The sequence below is a fragment of the Cydia pomonella genome, chromosome 3 (genome assembly GCF_033807575.1).
Source record: "Cydia pomonella isolate Wapato2018A chromosome 3, ilCydPomo1, whole genome shotgun sequence".
NCBI lineage: Eukaryota > Metazoa > Arthropoda > Insecta > Lepidoptera > Tortricidae > Cydia > Cydia pomonella.
In genome coordinates, this window is record NC_084705.1 from 29762137 (window position 1) to 29780444 (window position 18308).

Consider the following 18308-nt stretch of genomic DNA (forward strand, 5'->3'; position numbering starts at 1 on the left):
GTAATTATTTGTAGTAATTTTCTAACATTTAAAGAGTATATTATGCTATAAGCGCGATTTTACCAAAATTGCTACGAGTACGAGAGTCAAATAGAAAGAGTTTTATAATTATTTTTATAAATTTTAATTTCGCCAGTGTCACGTATGTAAAAAAAATCAATACACTTTTAAGAAAATAAATACATTTTATCTTATTATATTATATTATATTAGGTTAAAAAATATTCAAACATGGCATCCCTTCACGCGTGTATTAGGATTTTGGAATCTTTACGCAAGTTAGGCTATAAAAACGAAGTGAAGCAGTAGGGCATAGCGCAAAATTTGGAAGAATACCGCCTCGTTAAAACAAGGATAGAAAAAATACAGGAAGATATTCGGAATAAAATAGGAGTTTTAGTTGTGGCACAACAAACGATGGTAACACAGCACGTACCGTATTATGTGATAAGTACCGACATGTTTTTGCAGACATTATCGGCGTTGAGAAATGGCTGCTAGACGGACTATATACAATATTAGTCGATTTATCTAGTAGCTTTCCAATCGTCTCTCTCAAATTTGCTGACTTCTGCAAGCAGCTTGCTTACAAGAACGCGGAAGAGCACCACTACCGCTGGCACCCTATGACTGTGACTGTACATAAAATCTTAGTCCACGGAGCCGCAATCATAGAAAACTCTTCTGTGCCAGTAGGGATGCTCTCGGAGCAAGCGGCAGAATCCCGGAATAAATTTTGACGACATGATCGCGAATATCATACCCGTAAGTCAGATAAGATCAAAACTATGTTTGATCTTTTTCACAGGGCATTGGTATCTTCAGATCCAATCGTTTCTGCCCAACGCCAAAATCAAAGGCGAAAGATGTTACGAAAACAACCACTTCCTGCCGCCGCATTAGCCTTGATGAAAGTACCGTTATTTGAACCCAAGCCGAGTACGGCCTCTGAAACAAGTGATGAAAAAGATTGCGACAGACCCTGTGACGATTTTGAACTGTTAGAAGCCAAACTTGTAATTTTAACCGTCGAGGAATATTAAATATTTTACTTTCTTACACTACCTAATTTGTAGGTACCTAACTTGTTCTCATATCCGGATATTGTGTGACAACCCTAACAATACATTTAAACATGCCATAACTTCAATAGTCCATGGAATTAGTTAATGAAATATTTATAGCATATAGAAAAGCTAAGTAGCTTTCCGTTCTACAAAAATAACAAAATAATATGGTGGATTTTTCGAGAAAAAAAATAAAAACCAAAAATGACTAATTGGCTTCTAATACCGATATGAATGCTGTTAGCACTGTGCTGATTATTACGTTCCATAGTATTTTGATAGTTCTAAAAGTTTTGTTTGAACTATTTTTTTATTATCGGTATCGTTCTCAGCGTATTTTGAGTTTTAGTCAATACCCGGGTACATTTTTCCTGACTTTCAAAAAATTATTTCTCATAAACTAGTAATATTTGGCAATCGGGAGCTTTAGTCGTAGCATTGTTTTGATCTAGGCTACCGGTTTTGACCATCAACAGAACATCTCCAAAAATGAGGCTTCTTGTCACACTGTGCGGCAGTAAGGCCCGCCATAAGCCTCGTCTCCACCGGGCGCCCGGTCGGCAGCCTCGCGAGCCAAATGCTCGGTCGGTGTGGACATGCCTCGGGGCTACAAGCGATATATGGCGGGGCTAACATACCTAACTAATAAAGAATTTACCGCAGATATCGTGTTCCATTAATTCAGTTCCGGGTCTACGCCGAATAATTAAGGTATTACTAAGGTCCGGCTGGCACGGGAAAACCTGGGTACTGTACGTGAATATAAATGATACATTTTATATAAACATGTGACGGTCTTTAAGGTGGCTAGCACAGTTTTTGAAAAATAGCCCTATTTTTTAATCATAATATGGTTGTCAAAAATATAAATAGCAATCTTGAGGCTACTCTCAATTGTACACGATTGAACGAAAGCGAAAAATATGCAAGTTGTTTCTAAAATGCGCAGTTTTTCTAGTCCGCCAACCTTACGTTTTAATATATTCAAGCGGCCGATATATAGCGCAAAAGTGGTCACGTTTTTACATATATAGCTTGACACTTTCGCACTATGATGGCTTCTCTTTTGCACAGTTGAATTAGATAATATCAATTATCTTTCGTTATTAAAACATACCACTAATAAAAGAATTAACCGTAGACGTCGTGTTCCATTAACTAGTTCCGGGTCTACGCCGAATAATAAGGTGTGGCTAAAGATCCGGCTGGCTACGGGAAAACCTGGGTACTGCACGTGAATACAAATGATACTTACATTTTATTTAAACATAAAATGAGCTTTAACTATAAAAAATACAATATTCAATAGTCATAAGTTATTTACGATACAAGTGCGAAAAATAGGAAATTCGTAACGAGTGGCGATAAATTAAAACACGACCTTAGGGAATGTTTTAAATCGGCACGAGTTGCGAATTACCTATTCGCACATGTATCGTACAACGTTTTACAGTATATATGACCCCTTAAATTTTCGACATAGTTACATAATGTGCTAATTTACGCACTAGTGCGGAAAAGTAGCACCATATGTACTGTAAAAGATTAAAATAAACGATAAATAGGCAATTCTGGTATATAGTTCGTTTATGAATAAGAACACCTAAAGTCGTCGTTACTAGTCGTGCCTACAGCGCCAAGGACAACTACCGGTGTTATGGCGGACGCTGTCAAAGTAACCTTCACAAGTTCACACTTTCAAGTAAGGTTTACATTAGCTCGCTTGAATAAAAATCTAGTTAGACGGATTTTGCACCCTCAGGTTAATTAAACTTTTTAAATAGGAATCACAGAACTACAAGTAGATAGCAGGTAGACAATCTCACATAATGATTCAGAAAATATAAATTAGTATCCTATTAATTTAATTATACCTAACGATCGAGTCATTTTAACTACTTCCGCATTTTTCATACAAAATCCGTGGTAAACCCACCAGTCAGGTTCCATAAGTTATGTATAGTCACTGTGATCAGCTCTTAAAATATGTACCTACACAAGTGTGAATCTTATGCCACAGACATAGGGTCCGAAATGCATCATGAACTTGATAACCAGGATACCGTTGTTCCAATGAAATCCGTGTGACATTTAGAATAAAATACAATACAAATACTCTTTATTGCATCAATACAGAAATAATTAATGATAGGGAAACAATTTATTCGGTACAAATACAAACACAATAACATAATACATATAAAACTTAAAATCTAAATCTAAAAATAAATAAAACTAATCTTAAAATAAATAATAAAAAACTATCCCCCTGCGGCATGGTGCCGTAGATGCTGGCAGTTTTCCTCGTTGTATCGCAATACTTATTCTCTGTGCGAGGAAGCTGCCAGCTCTACGATCACCGGTAGCGTCTGCAATTTTTTTTTCTTGCCTGTACAGGCAACATCGAATTTCTGATTCTATTCTTATTCAAGTAAATTTTTGTCCAACGCTGTTTTTGATGATCAATGTTTTGTACTATTCTGATAGGCTGTTCTGTCTCCCGATATCATCCCGTTTGGGCTCCCAGACTATATTTCCTTCTTTCCTATAATTTCTTCTAACATTTGCAAATTCGTAGGTAGTCATAGTCTCTGGAAACGACGTGCCAGTATGCATGTATAGGTTTGATTTGGGCCAAATGACTTTAAATGTCTGATTATTTGGATAGTAATTTTGGATCCATTCGTCAATGAATCTGGTCTGCATAGCCAGTAATGCGTATACAGTCATGATCATCTACGTAACAGGTAGTTTGCGTTTCTAGCACTATGCGTAGATTGATTGGTCTGGTAATTTGAGTATCCGGTAATTTGCGAAATTAAATTCTGGTCTTCTGCGTAGACAGTCATAGTCATATGCATGCATATCAGGTAATTTGCGTTTCTGGCAGTATGCGTCGAATAGCTTAATAAAAAGAGACATGTCTCTATACCCAGTGGGCTGGTAAAACCCAACAGATTTAAACCACGCATTCCTGAGGTCATCAGGAACAAAAAAATTGTTTTAGTGCAATTTTGCGTTCTGTTGCACACGACACGTTGTTCCTTTTTACATCTTGGCGAAAAAAAAATTACAACGAATAAGTAAATTTTTGTCTGTCAGTATCTCTAAAACAAGTCACATAGTGGCAGCGTCGCATGCAGCCAAAAGAGGCGTTTCTCACTAAGTTATAACCGAAACTTTTCACATCATCTCTAAACCAAGACCGATTTCAGAAACTAACTTAATGCAAATCGTAAATAACAATCTTGCTTTTCCATCGGTCGGAAAAAATACGATCCAGCTGATCCTTAAGTTTAGACGCACTACATATTTCTTTAGTCGACAGTTCATTTGTAAAAAAATAAAAGCACTCATTGTAAATCATTCAGACCACCAACAGTTTTAAGATACACCTATAAAGTGAAATGAAATAAATAATAGTACATTATTGTCGAGGCTCGGAAGAAGCTACTTGCTGGCTTAGGATTCGTTTACAGACGACCTTGGGAGTCCGTTTAATTGAATCCTAAACCAGATGACTCGGCTGGAAGGCTACTTGTAATTTGCATATGGTGCAAGAAATACCATTATAATAGAAATATCTTAGAATAGAAGCAACGTTGTTACGTATATATTTTCACAGAAAAAAGTGAAAACAATTGAAAAGATTTGCTCTACCGCCTTTTTTTATTAAAAAATAGAAATATATTTTTCTCCCGAAAACGCCAAATAGTTGAGACAACTAAATATTCGCGGTACCAACATTATAATAATAAGTCCTGATCATCTGTTTGGCTGTTTTGGACCTATGCCTTCATTTGATATAGCCATTTCAATTTTTAATAAAGTTTGGAACTCGACAAATACTGGAATTGTATGCAACATTGCAGTCCTGAAATTGAGACTGTAATATATTTTAACTTTTTAATTATTGACTGACCATAAACTAAGCACTTCGTGGCTTATTATTTAACCAGCAAAGTTGACGTTGCCGCCCATTTTGGAAAAAAAGTTTGTTATACGGTTATACCATGGTTATTTGGTTATTGGTTATTTTACTGAACACTTCAAATGCTTCCAGGGACTGTAATCCATGTTAATAAACACTGATTCAAAGTATAAATTGCACGAATTCAACCGGCTTCGAATGTAAGTAGATTATAACATATTTAGTTGAGCAACGTACTTGCGGATAAGTGAGGAAAATCGCAGTGACGAAATCTCGTTCATAACCACGTAGAGAATGACATTCGAATTTCGAAGTCGCTAGAATTCAAGTCGGGATTCGACTTTGCTGTAGCTATCTTAGCCCTTCGGGTTCAATATGTATAACAGCGTAGTCTCAGCCTCCTGACCTAGTCGGTAGTGAAGTTACTAGAATTCAAGTCGGGATTCGACTTTGCTGTAGCTATCTTAGCCCTTCGGGTTCAATATGTATAACAGCGTAGTCTCAGCCTCCTGACCTAGTCGGTAGTGAAGTTACTAGAATTCAAGTCGGGATTCGACTTTGCTGTAGCTATCTTAGCCCTTCGGGTTCAATATGTATAACAGCGTAGTCTCAGCCTCCTGACCTAGTCGGTAGTGAAGTTACCCTGCCTATGAAGCAGGAGGCCTCGGGTTCAAATCCCGGTTAAAGCATTTAATTGTTTTAGTATCAGGAATATTTCTGAGAGTTTAGGTGTATAAGGGCATAAGTGTTACGTGGAACTTACACCCCTTTACACCTGCGCTGCCAGAGACTTGTACCCTTTTTCACTGGGGCCACAGATTTGTTCCTAAGTTACGGATGTTATCTATGTATCTCAGAATGTATTTATCTATGTAAGCATGTACCTTTTATCATCGCCTAGTACCAATACTCATAGTACAAGCTTTGCTTAGCTTGGGGTGGCTTGGGGCTAGGTCGAGGTGTAAGATGGTCCTCAAATATTTATTTATTTATTGTTATTTTTAATACTTAAATAAACACACGCATTATTTGCTAGCAATAATTATGTAATGTATCATAATTTGTACAGTAAGCTGCAGAGATAACTGACCCCCTGCAAACAACTTTGTATACATTTCTTACTACTATTGTATAATAAAAAATAATTCAAAATTCAAAAATTTATTCTGCAAGTAGGCCTCAAGGGCACTTTTACAAGTTAATACAACATTTATAGTAACATCATATAGTGACATGAAAAAATACATAACAACATTTATAAATACAACAGCCAATACCTGGGTAAACATTACATTATAATAATCTTAAAATAAATAATTACTACAATACAATAGAGATGTATAGTCTCTATGGTTAAAAACACGTTAAATCTGGAGATGAATAGTGAATACATTTTTCACCTTACGCCCGTGTGTCGGTAACGAAACGGCCAGGCCACATATTTTGACTAAGGTGTAGAGTTTATGAAGTTAGGGCTTGTAGAGTTAGAAGCATGGCTCTACATGAGATCTGATAAGTTTTTGACAGTGCGAGCCTTGTGCTTTCGTCCTGGCAATATTTTACATGAAAATGTTTTGGTGGAATGTGTGTTTTTTGCACACAACACGTAATAACGTGTAGCGTAAGATGTAAAAAGAAATATATTTTTACATCTTGGTGAGAAAAAAGCTTATTTTTTATTTATTTGCAGATATTTTTTGCGAGTTTCCTATAAAACTTTAATGCCTGTCAGTAGACTGCCTAAATCAAATCACATAGTGACAGCGTCGCAGCCAAAAAGGCGTTTTTCACTGAGTTATACAGAAACAATTATTCACAAGAATTGTGAATATATTGTGTGTGGTCTCTAAAACAAGACCAATTTCAGATTGCAGAAAACTGTATGCCATTTCAGTCTCTAAATGCGCTCTAGAATACACCTTTTATATCTGTCGGGTTATTCGAGCCCACGGTGTATAATTTTATAGGTACCACAGGTATTGATGAAGGTATTGTAAAGAAACTAGCATATTTTTAATATCCTAACATTGACTCGTTCGTCTCATAACATAAGTACCTATACCTATCATTGATACTATCAATCTGTTAGAGTACCTACTTGAATCTAGATAAATACTAGATAACGATGACATAAGAAAATACCTCATTGAAAAGACAATAATATTATATGTAGTTATAAATAAATAAATAAATAACATACGACATTATTACACAAATTGACTAAACCCCACAGTAAGCTCAAGGAGGCTTGTGTTGTGGTTAATCGGACAACGATATATATAATATACAAATACTTAAATTAGAAAACACCATGGCTATAGCCATGGGTCTCTTCAAGGCTAGGGTAAATAGGTATCTCATACGTAAGCGTGCTCCACCGTAGACCGCGTCATCACTTACCATCAGGTGTGATCGTGGTCAAACGCTTGCCTATCGTTATAAAAAAAAAAAAAAAAAAAAAAAACACCCGAGACTCGAGAACAAATATCTGTGTTCATCACAAAAATAAATGCCCTTGCCGTGATTCGAACCCGGGACCATCGGCTTCATAGGTCGTCAAAGTCCGGTTGGGGTACTTGTAATCACAATAATATGTGGCATTATCTATGAAAAGGGACCTTAATGTCGGTGGCGCTTACGCGGCACTGAGTCGCGCAGCGTTGTCTTTGTATAGGAGCATCGGTTAAAATGGCGGAAGCGCCATCGACAATAAGGTCCCTTTCAAAAGATAACGTCACATATGTACTTTGATGATTTTTTGGTGTCTTCGATTCGGCATCGATTGTTTAGTAATTTATCGTAATCGTAAAATTTGTAACGTTTATTAAAAATTCAATCTAGTCCAGAAATAATTATACATGTGTAATTTTTTTTTTGTTGACCTAGACTCCCGGCCTACAACGCAAGCCTTATCAGTAAGGCTTTCACGTAGAGACATATAACTAACTAACTGCTTTGGCTCAGCGATCCAAAAAGAATCTTGGCCTCCGAAACGAGAGAACGTCACCTGTCCCGATCCAGCGCGGTTTCCTGCCATGAGGGACATATATATTCAATCTAAACATTTTTTTTTTTTACTTTCAAGATTGTATTATTGTATGTATGTTAGTTTGTAAGGTATAGGGGCATTAGTTGCCTGATAATAAATAATACTTAATTTTAATTTTTAACTTAAACTTAGTGGAAATAAGTTCATTTATGTAAGAATGTCCTTTGTGCTTATTTATTGTATATTGTAATTGCTATTAAGATCAAACACATTTTAGAAAAAGGTCAGTTCTGTGGGCAATATGGTCAAAATAAATATCCCATTTTATTTATTTAAGTCTCCCGCCAAAAATTGCTTTAGTTTCCTTTAATTTTTCTATGTCTAAAGACGTGAACAATACAATGTATGTGACCCATTTTTGGTTCTTGTATTTTATGCACTTAAAACAGAATATTTCTTGAAATACTTAAATGCTTGCAATAAAAATTTGCGGTCTATTCGAACGTATACACTAAAGACCGGTCAAGGCGACACTAACGTTAGGCAACTCAAACCGGATCACGCTTGGCACAACTTATACCTAGCTAAATCTATGCACCTTACATCACTTAAAAATCAACATTATTTATGCTAATGACAAAAGTGAGAGTAGACAAACAAGTAAAAAAAACTTACGTTTATTTCGAGAAATCCTTTTAAAAACACTGCACCATTATTTATACACAATGCTAAAAAAACGTTAACAAACACTGGCAGGCAAGAATTAAAAGTTTATTTTTAAAATGTTCTTAATCACTGACTGTTTTTTTTTAACCGGCGTTCGATTTTCAAACCGTTCGGCCGCGGACGCCGCACGTGGTAGGTGGACGGTAAATGGGCATACATATCACCTGTGGCATCTTAAGTTAGTGCACGATAGTGCGGCCGCGTACTTGCGATCGCAATTGGCATTTAGCTTTTTACGATCCTGGTTTTATGGTCGGACGGGCGTTGTAGGACTTTTTTAGCGTCTGTGTTTTAATTTACTATTATACTTTACGATCTTTCTGGTTCAACTTTCTTGTTGAATTACGTTGAGAGTTAAATTTTATTTGCAAAGAGTTATTCTTGTTTTGAAAGTGACTGTTGAAATTATCTAATTAGTTACATTTTAATTGTTGATACGAATAATATGTATGTATGTAAAAGACAAAATATAAATATGGCACAGGATAAGCAGTACAAAGGCGAACTTATCCCTTTAAGGGATTTCTTCCAGTTAACCTTTGAGTAGATGAGAGTTGATGAAGAATGATATATCCGAGTATACAATAATATATTAGCAGAGTTTGTTAGTAGACTAAAAAAAATATAATCATATCTAATGTACAATGCTAATTCTAGATTAAGATCTAGATAATAACATGCTCGTGATCACGCATCAACGGTTTTACGGAGCCATAAGAAATGCATGGCATAATAACGGGTGTGTGCGTCATACATAAAAGGGCTAAAGACATGACATACATAACAAATAACATTTTATAATGCATAGGACACTTCTTTAACAAGATATGAAGAAGTACTTTAACAAAGCGAAGTATGTACATCTTATTTATTTAATAAATTGTACAACAAGACGAATAACACTCCAAATTGGCCCATTACGACATGTTTTTCGATTAATACTTTTCTGTTGCAGAAGCGTAAGGCATAGTTCACATTGGTTATTTAACTAAATGTAAATTTAGCACTTAAGTAAGTATATATACTTGTGTTTACATTCGAACATCATACATACGAATAGTCAGAGCCCCTGGTGTAAATTTATTCCATTTCGAAACGTCACAAAATCCCATACAAAATGAGACTTAACGCAAACGCGTACGTCACGTTACGCCATCGCATAAATTTACACTAGGGGTACTGGTACATAATAGTAAACAGTAGTAAAAATTGATTGCCCTAGCTATAGTATATTCAATAGATCTAAAGAGTTACACGAACCGTTTTACCTACAAAACTTCTAATTGCTCTATTTTCTTTGTACTTATAACAATTTTAGCAATAAAAACTAATATTAGGCATAGATATATATTATATGAGTATTCATGCCAAGTTTTATGTAATTTAAGCATGTCGTTTTAAAATGTGAGCTTAATTTCTTGGCGGCGGATTCGTGTAACTATATATTATATATACTGTAAAATAAATAACGTCACTCTGTTGTTCGGTCAATAATATCATTCCATAAATATAAAATATTGTACTTAATTGGCCGAATGAGCATGTTTTTACTTTACATTATTTTAAGGTTTATGGATCTGACTATAGTATATTAAGTGAAATTAGTCGCCAGTGCTCGTCAGACCTAAACAATGCACGCGACCTTGCATCCACGCTCGCGCTCATTTCGGCCTCGTTAGATTCACCAATTCGTTAACATTTAACTGTGATGAGTCTGTCATTGATAATCTATGACGCAATGCGACAGACATTCTATTATGGGTGTGAATGGATCGCAATGATTATTAGGGCCGATGTTTTTTTGTTCGATTTCTATAAAATTTGGTTGAGAGATAGAGTTCCCTATTCGGCACAATATAAGCGCAATTAAACTTCCTCCGTATCACAAAAACGGATTTTATTTTTTCGCGAAATTTTTTGAAGTGGAAAGTCCTTTAGCGGCGCTTTGCACTTTTTGTGATGGAGAAAAAATGTTAAACTTGCGACAGGTCACGTGACCGACAGATTCGACAGATTGAAAATTCGTAAGACGGACACGTCACCTGATCGAAAAACGGTTACAATGTCTTTGAAGCCAGTAGACCGATGGTAAATAATTGTAATAGTTATGAAGTGTTAAATTTTTAATGTAATATAAATTGTCATATTTTTGTACGATAGTGCAATAAATAAATATCGTATTTTACCACACAAATGACAGTACTTTTATACTGATAATTAAAGCAATTCGTGCAAAAACCATTCCAAAATATCAAAAATGCACAACGTTAATATTCAAGTTTTCACTTCTGCCGGCACTCCAGGAGGGCAACCCGTTGTTTTTTTTTTAATATTATCATTCTGCCTAGAATGAGGAGCTCTTTAAACCAGCCAAATTAAATCAAAATTTAACGAAATCGATCCATAAAAGGGTGGCATTATCACATTCATCACGTGATTAAACCATTAAAATGTGATTAAAACATTAACATTATTTAATTTAACATTTTTTTATTGAACATTTTTTTTTCTTTTATTGTATCTTTACCTATCCCTTATGTACAATAAAGTGTGTACATACATACATAAATCTATATTTGAGTGTTTTTTTTTTTTTTTTGTTATATATGATATATATCTTCATGAGGCTCACGATCCTTCCTACATATAGACGTATAAAATTTGATTAAATTTAGATTATTTTCAATTGGAATAAAGTTGCAGTTGTTTCGTTTTGTGAAATTTTCAAACAGACCAATATCTATTCTATTTCTTACAACACAGGTTTAAATTTCACAAACAAATTACTTACAAGATTTTTTCTTGTATTACTCGGTATTTAAGAATTTATTATAGGCATACATAATAGATAGGTACTATTTATTGTCTTATAACATATATCGTCATCTCGTACCCACCACACAAAGGCTTGAGTAACAAGAGCATGTTGGGCAACACGCCTGTGGAGCTGACTGTGGGACTCGTCGATTTGTAATGTGTAAGATTGCCATATAATACTTATTCATTGATTTACAACCTCGTTAGGCCCAAGGTCCTACTTATAGGACCTACTCAATTCGATGAAATTTATATCATATTCAATTGGATCAGAGTTGAATTTGTTTTGTTTCGTTCCATTGTCAAACAAAATAAAATCAACTGTATTCCCTGCACTATAGGTTCAAATTCCAGTGGCAAGTTTATATTACTGGGCCTTAGGATGATAGAATAAACGAATATTTTTAAAAGTATTTTCTTTACTGTAATTTAGTTTCCAAATTAGTTTTTTGCACCTCCTAACTAGTTAATAGTTATTTGTTTTACAAGGGGGCAAAGTAGTTATATAACCGCCCGTGTTAATATTGATACTCGAGCAAGCGAACGATTCAAAAATTGACCCACGAGCGTAGCGAGTGGTTCGAGAAGTGGAATCTTGAGCGATGCGAGGGTTTCAAGACGCGAGGGTTAAACAAACATTGCCTCCAAACATAATTTTTCACCACACCAACGCGAGGAAAATACTAACTATGAAATACCAAAAAAATCAAATCCGAATGAACGTAGGTACCTAATATTAAATGTATCATTCAAAATCGTCATTTAGAGCTCATTTACACGGTGCGAGAACTCGCATGCGAGTTTCATTACATTGCGGTATTTGATCGGTCGCCGAATTAGTTGTAACCTCAATAGTCCGCAATGTAACTAAAATCGCATGCGAGTTTCATTACATTGCGGTATTTGATCGGTCGCCGAATTAGTTGTAACCTCAATAGTCCGCAATGTAACTAAAATCGCATGCGAGTTTCATTACATTGCGGTATCTGATCGGTCGCCGAATTAGTTGTAACCTCAATAGTCCGCAATGTAACTAAAATCGCATGCGAGTTCGCGTGCCGTCTAAATCGGCCCTTAATAGCCATCCATTCCACCAGCTAACATAAGGAAACAACTCAAAATTTGCATTTGATTACCCCACATGTCGATAAAATGGAACTTTCTCATTAGTTTTTAAACAATCAATCAATTTCAAAAAAAATTTTTTTTGGGGTACCTCCCATACGAAATGTTTTTTTTTTCCTTTGATCCAATAGTGTGTATCGTTGGATAGGTCTGTCATTGGGGATCCACAAACCATTTTTTAAAGTTAATATTTTCGGAAATAATCGCTCCGAAAGAAAAAAAAATTGTGTTTGATACTTAATAAGTAATAGCCCCCGTTTGGCATGTTCTGACACAATTGTAACTACGAAACCCTACACTGAGCATGAGCATGGCCCGACATGCTCTTGGCAGACTTATTTAGGTCACAATACAAAAAAATCATTACCTTTCTCTAGTAACTTCATCGATTCGAAACCTGATTTTTTGGCTTTTGCTTGATAGAAAATAAGTTTTTGGCAAAAATTTCATTTTTGGTATAACCGACATATAAACAATAAATTGGATGTAGCGTAGCGCGCCGGGAGTTGTCCACGAGAGGCGCGCGCGGGTAATTTGAACGCGGTAGACGTTTGACCGTTGGTGTCATCTACGCGGTTTGCTATAGGGCCTATTTCTCGAACGGTATTGGACTTATATTATTAGTCCACGAACCTATGGAAGGTAGAGGCAAGGAACAAAATCTCCATATACCAAAAACTATCCGACAAAAAAACATAAATAGGTGGCGCTACAATACCTAGGATACTTGAGAATAAAATCTAATCATAGATAGCGCACTTCACTCCGTCAATAACGCCTAGGTTATTAGCTACTCTAGCGCTACTCTGGAGAGATTTGGAACTATTATTTATAGCTGACAGCTGGACACTTTAGCAACAGTTCCGCCTAAGGAGATTCTGTTCTTAGCCTCTACCAGGCTGACGCAACTAGGAACAAAATAAGTTTTGTATGGAACTTGTTTCGCAAATCTTTGCCAACGAAGAAAAATAAAACGTCAGTGCTTTTATTCTGTCAAGTTTACATCAAGACAACTGTCAACCTAATTGTTTTGTTTGTTATGAAGGTTTCAATGTTTTGTTCGGGTATTTCGTGCAATTTCTTTATTATTTAGTGAAAATATCGAAAATAGTGAACTGTGATCAGAGTAAAGAGCGACTTTGTTATAATGCCACCGAGAAAATGGCTTACTAAGTGTGAAATATGTGGCAAGCGAGCCACTCGAAAAAATCACGAAAAAAAGGATTTTATGGCGAAATTTCCCTTGGATAAAGACCGGTACGTATTGCTTTAGATACTTTTGACCTTATTTTGTTGCAGCAGGCTTTAAACACATCGAAAATTTGATATTTTATATTATTTTTATTTGTGAACTAGGGATGTACTAAAACTATCGATAATTGTATGTTTATTTGTATATCAGTGTAAGTAATTAAATAAAATATGTGAAATTTCCTGAGAACTTGCATTAAAGATACAAAATCAGCTTCATAGGCAGGGTTACTGCCCAGTAGGCCAGACCGGTTCTCATGATTAACAGACATATAAATACATAAAAAGTTAGAGCATTGATAAAGGGTTGTTGATAACTGGATGCCGAAAAACATGATTTATAGATGCATATTAGCGCTAAATAATCAGTTGATCATCTCATTAGCAAATACTTGGAATATAAACTGTAGATAAAGTCATGTTTGTCCAAGGCTGTATGTTTTCAGATGCAGGCAGTGGGTCAAATTTTTTGGGAACGAAGACCTGACGATACATCTTCCCATAGAAAAGTAACATTTATTGAAACATGTATGTGCAGAACATTTTGAAAATAAAGTTTTAAAAAAAACACGACTTAAAAACTGTATTAAAATAATTCGGGTCCACATTAAGCCCGACCAGATAGTCCACTCAAAGAACTATCCACTATACATATAACATACAACTTAAATGTGGGCTCGATGCTAACCTGATTTCGAGTACAAAATTTGTAGACAGGAGCCTAGTTTCAACCCTCCCCATTTTATCGATATCGATAAGAATCGCAAGCGTGTAGCGTACTACACTATTTAAATCGGTTATGTTGGTATTATGGTTCCTTGACAGTTCTTTGTCGTAGATTTTGGTAATGATTTGCGAAACAAACAGAGTCCACTCGCTAATATGGAAGTCCCGTCTCTTAAAACGTAGTGATTATATGCTCTTTGGCCTCTACCTTCCTTACACGAACCGTTAAATTGTATAGGTTACCATGGCAACACACTTATAATATTAGACTTGACGTTCTAGAAATGGGCTCCAGGATAACAAGCAAAAGGGAGTACGTTCACAGCCATATTTATAACTCAAGAACGGTTTAGCTGATCATGTTCGCTATATTTTTCATTTATTAAGCTCTACTTTCACGTTTTTGTTATATTTTTTTTTTGGACCCATAGTTCAAAAGTTAGAGGGACACAGTTTTTTCTTTCGATGTTCGGAGCGATTGTCTCTGAAAACATTTACGTTACCAAAAAATGATTGTTGATTGGGGGGATTTAAATCTTCTCGGGTCAGAGGTGTAGGGTTAGAGCCGGTGTAGCTTTATTTGACGTTTATAAGCGCATTGTAATATGCCTACTTGAATAATAAACTATCTTTATCTATGAAGACCCGTATTCGTTATGAAAAGCCTATCCAACAACACCCCACACCAATAGGGTTGAAGCCAAAATAATGACATCCCCACTTTATGTCAAGGGAAGCTGCCCATACGTAAAAAGTTTTTTTCTCGATTTTATTTTACCACTTCGTCCGCATAATTCATTTAGACATCCATGAAGCATTGCAGTTTTCTAGGATTAACGATCACGGAGCAAAGCCTTGGAACAGACAGACGGATATGACGAAACTATAAGGATTCCTAGTTCATTACGGAACGCTAAAAAAAGCAGACTGCAAACCGAATGAGCATAATGGGTCCGCTACACAATGGGCCATAATACTGGCCCACTAAGATGGGCCAGCGTGTAGGGGATAGTGGTGTCTGATGGCTTATGGCGCGGCGGGATGGCGATGGGATGACCACGGTCGATTTTTCGTCCGCACATCAAAAGTAGGCCAACGATGGTGCGCACGCATCTAACACGTGACCCATTCCATAGTGCGTGCTGTCAACCATGGCCATCTCGCTGGTCCAACGCTGGGCGTAAAGGAGCCATAAGATAGGCCAATCAACTATCATTTATATATTTGGTAGGTAGATGAAACCATTGCTTAGTGTTTTGTGCTAAAACCGTGACCAAGGGAACTCCCCTATACCTTTTTTGGATATCTAAATAATGTTATTATATGTAAAGTGGATAGGTGTTTCATCACTGGGGTTTCCATTCGTCATTAAAATGTATACGTAATTGACCTTATACCAGGTCAAATTGATAATTAACCAAATGATCGTTATGTGCTACGAGTATGTACAGTCAGCATGAAATAAAGTGTGGCAACCAATGTGATCAAATATATCGAAACACTTTGTTACAATAGATAGTTCCTTATGTTTTTTTTTATACTACGTCGGTGGCAAACAAGCATACGGCCCGCCTGAGGGTAAGCAGTCGCCGTAGCCTATGTACGCCTGCAACTTCAGAGTAGTTACATGCGCGTTGCCGACCCTAACCCCCCCCTCGTTGAACACAACACTATGAGTAGGATCTAGTGTTATTTGGCTGCAGTTTTCTGTAAGGTTGGGCTCTGCTCTAGATCTGAAATGACGTTCGCTGTGCTGTGCCTTACCACACAATGTACGTACGTAGTTTAAGGACTTACCCGGGTCCAAAAAGGACCCCAATGTTTATGTAACAGGTCATAGGCTAAGTTATTTTAATTTTTTAGTTTTATTGTATTATTTCGTTTTAAATAATATTTATTCTAATTTTAAGTACTTAGTAATAATGATGATAACCCCGATGGAGTTATGTCAGAAATAAACGATTTTTTTAGAAACGTCTCCAAACAATACCACAAAGCTACCGCGAGCCATTTCTAAGAAATAAAATTCACTGTCTCAAATTCAGAGCGAAACCCGAACTCGTGACTCTGGATCACTAGCCCATCACTCTGCCGACTAAGATACCGAGACTTCACTTAATAACACGAACATTTCCATCATATCACTCATACGCACATTACACTTCTTAAACGCCACCGCTACCGGAGTTCCAAGTCATATTGGAAATTCACCAGTAACTATGCGCCACCCTATACTTTTTTTATATACTACGTCGGTGGCAAACAAGCATACGGCCCGCCTGATGGTAAGCAGTCTCAGTAGCCTATGTACACCTGCAACTCCAAAGGAGTTACAGGCGCGTTGCCGACCCAAACCCCCCCTCCCCCTCGTTGAGCTCTGAATACTGAATTAATTTTGTAATAAGCTACATGTGCAGACGATATTTACCACAAATGTGTCCGATGTACTTAGGTCATCTTATCTTATTATTTCGGGGGCCCTTGCCCTTGGATACACTTCGACCCATAAGGATCTTTTGCAATCGCCACCTTAAGATCAACCTTCTGCTTGCTCAAGAGCTCCTTCCTTCCATCCCTTTCCTTCCTCCATTCCTTTGGTTCCATATAGCCTGCTTCTAACTCCTTCATTCTCTGTCTGGCGAGGGCGTGACATTCACACAGTATAGGTATTTTACTGTCTCTTCCTCTTCGCCACACATTCGACAAGTGGTGTTGCCAGAGTGCCTCATTTTGGCCAGGCTCCTTTGGTCTTGTAATGGCCTGTAAACACCCCTGTTATAATTTGGAGTTATCTTATTACCAAGTTTTCATTTTTTTGCTCCAACCAGAGCCTACTCTTTTGCATAAAGAGCTTCAAGGAGTGATTTAGACCCGTCAAGCTGTTCCATTCTTGTTGGTGTTTGAGCTTAGCATGGTCTTTAATAGCCGTTATAATTGTTCCTATGAAATGAAACAAATGATTCCGGTCCTATAAAATTGCTTATTAGCCTCTAGGATCTCTAGAACCGGATTTGTAAGCATAAATTATTTTACCGCAGTTTAACTTCTGATCCTTGCACCTCAAGAAACTCGATGTCGACAGACTGAAAAGTGCTGCCATTATCCCCACCAGCCCTTTTAATATCCCCCTTATTCACACAGTCGCTATCGAATAAATCACACCTAATTCGCAAATTGAACTTATTTGAATCTAGCTTAGCATAATTGAAATTTATCGGAAATTTCTCATATATTACTGTAGTATAGGAATCGTGCGGAAAAAGCGGTGGTGGCCGAGTGGATATGACGTCCGACTTTCAATCCGGAGGTCGTTGGTCCAACTTCGGGGTCGTACCAATGAGTTTTTCGGAACTTATGTACGAAATATCATCTGATATTTACCGCTAGCTTTTCGGTGAAGGAAAACATCGTGAGGAAACCTGCATACATCTGCGAAGAAGTTCAAAGGTGTATGTGAAGTTCCCAATCCGCATTGGGCTAGCGTGGGGACTATAGCCCGAGCCCTCTCGCGCATGAGAGGAGGCCTGTGCCAAGCAGTGGGACGTATATAGGCTAAATTATTATTATTATAGGAATCGTAATTTTCCATTTCCAAAATATAAGTTTCCCATGTGTCCTGTGAAATTTGGAAGCTTTCCACAACATGGACATCTACCACAGATATAGGAGGAATGGA

The 18308-nt window shown here is 36.7% G+C and overlaps 1 protein-coding gene across 2 annotated transcripts in view; it reads right to left on the minus strand.

Moving 5' to 3' along the window:
* Positions 1-18308, minus strand: part of LOC133516507 (uncharacterized) — a 219751-nt gene that overhangs the window by 172889 nt on the left and 28554 nt on the right. The window contains exon 1 of one of the 2 annotated variants that reach the window (XM_061849492.1): positions 8663-8846. The exons of the other annotated variant lie outside the window; for it this stretch is intronic. The gene's annotated coding sequence lies outside the window, so the exon portion shown is untranslated. Of the gene's footprint in view, positions 1-8662; positions 8847-18308 lie in introns of those variants that run through there. 2 annotated transcript variants of the gene reach the window in all.